Here is a 2,587-nt window from a genome sequence, read left to right as displayed (position 1 = left end):
CCATCCTTGTCGGAAGCCGCAGCATCTCCATCCCCCATGTGCGATGGCGTAGCTGCGCCAGGACCACCCCTTGGGCCTAGCACCGCCCATGCCCACGCTGGCCGCGCTGCTCCATCAGGTGCTCGACTGCTGCTCCATCCCCACCCTCGCGCTTAGTGTCCATTACGAAAAAGTTGAGGGACTTTTTTACAAATCATCAACGCGGGAGTTTAACTCCTAAGCTCGCGGGTTTATTACAAAAATATTGAGGGACTTTTTTGTAAAATAACCATGACAGTCGGAAGAAACAACTGCACTTTAATATTAGGTATAGATTTTATCCTTCAAATTTTATCCTAAAAAAATATTTTATTACTCTCTCCATCTATCTATATAAGGCATAGTATAACTTGGCACGGTCTTAAAAAATACTTTGACTATTCATTTATCTTATATTATATTGTTTATGGTTATAAACTTATAATCATTGTAACAATATAAAGTTTACAATATAAAAATAAAAAATTGATATTCAAATATTGGTAAAAAATTGTAAAGTTTGAATATTGACATGCGTGTGCGCCTTATAAATAAAAATGGAGGGAGTAGCTTCTAGTAAACCTCAATACTCACATCAATAAAAAAAATTGTAGGGAAAATCGCGTAGAGCCAATCAATCCAATTAGTTTATTTTTGTTCTACTCCCTCCATTCTTTTTTGATAAGCCGATTTGTAAAATTAAATTTGTCTCTTTTGATAGTCCTATTTGAGTTGTTATCTCGTGTTTGACACAAATGGCTGTTCAATTCCCGTGATGAGTAACTCCTCTCTGGAAAAATAATTGGTACATGTATATTATGACATCGATATCGAGGTGTGCATACATATGATAATAAGAATTATATAATGACATGATTCATTAGGCTATTGTGTCAACGTGAAATAAGTTTATCAAAAGAATATGGAGGGAGTAATTATAAAACAAACAAGATAAAATCTTTTATTTGTGTGAGAAATATAATAGACCAACCCCAATCATTTTACCAATTAGCATCCTAGAAGATTTCACAAAACCATTATCGCTTAGTTTTTACTTTTTGAAAATGATAAATTGATGATATTTCTCTGATTCCAACCATTTATTCAGGATTCACAAAATTAAATAGACACCATGATTTTCAATCACAATTAGTATAAGTTATTAGGAGTAACATAGACATTTCTTGCAACTACTAATATGTCTGAAATTTTCTAAATGGACACTTAATTTGGGATAGAGAGAGTATAGAATAATAATATGAATAATTTTTACCCAAAGTACAGAGATTTAGATATTTGAAAAAGAAACAAGAAACTGGTATACTCCTCCGTACCAAATTATTATTTATTTTGATTTTTCTAAATACATAACTTTTGATATGTACTAAAGATGTATTTAGAAATTTAAAATGAATAGTAATTTGGAATAGAAGGAGTATAATATTGAGGGAGCTGGATATTTTATTTTAGAGAAATTTTAGAATGGTTTGGAAAAAAAATGAGAGTCGTCCACTGCGAGAAATCTAACGGTGGAAACAAACCTAAAGAGAAGTAGCAAGGAGTACCAAATTAGTGCGACCAAGTACATAAATAGTCCTTAAATTTATTTTTTAAATTATTTTTTCAGATTAGACGGTGGACAAAAATTAGAGACAATAGTACCAACAAGTACCGGTGCGTACCTTTTGTATTGCTTAGGCTTGTAGCATAAGGACCTTACCACTGTAACCCAGTTCAATATAAAATTAAGAGCTCTTTTACAGTGGTTTAAAATTACACATAGATACTTGTTACTTCAATGTACTTCCTTTCCACCATCTGATCTGAAAAAATAATTAAAAATTTAAAATTAAGGACTATTTGGTACTTGGTCCCACCAATTTAGTACTCCATGTACTTCTCTTTAGGTACTTCCGTTGTTTCCACCGTTAGATTTCTCCGGATGGTCGGCTCTCATTTTTTCTACCATTCTAAAATTTCTCTAAAATTAATATTTATGTGACACTGTAAATATAATGGGATCATGTAGGCCTTAGTCTTTTTACTTAGTTTTGTAATATATAAAGGGGTTGTTTGAATATATTTTAATAGTTGTGATTAGTCTTAGGGCCCGTTTGGTTATTTTGCTTATTTTTAGCACGTGTCACATCGAATGTTTAGATACTAATTAGGAGTATTAAACGTAGACTATTTACAAAATTCATTACATAAGTGGAGGCTAAACGGCGAGACGAATCTATTAAGCCTATTTGATCCATCATTAGCAAATGTTTATTGTAGCAACACATTGTCAAATCATGGACTAATTAGGCTTAATAGATTCGACTCGGGTCAGATGTGATCAGACCATCCGATCAAGATCTACATTTAATACTCCTAATTAGTATCTAAACATTCCATGTGGAAAGCGGCGGCGCGCTGGGGGGGAGGAACCAAACCAGGCCCTATTCTATATACCATCCCCTGCACCAATCTGTGACAGGTCAACACGGCAAGATATATGCTACTACACCGCCTCCCGATTGGGCCAATGTCAGCACTAATTAACAAGCCAACTGATGGATGCCTT

The sequence above is a fragment of the Setaria italica genome, chromosome VIII, assembly GCF_000263155.2.
Source record: "Setaria italica strain Yugu1 chromosome VIII, Setaria_italica_v2.0, whole genome shotgun sequence".
Taxonomy (NCBI): domain Eukaryota; kingdom Viridiplantae; phylum Streptophyta; class Magnoliopsida; order Poales; family Poaceae; genus Setaria; species Setaria italica.
Note: the sequence above shows the minus strand (reverse complement) of the source record.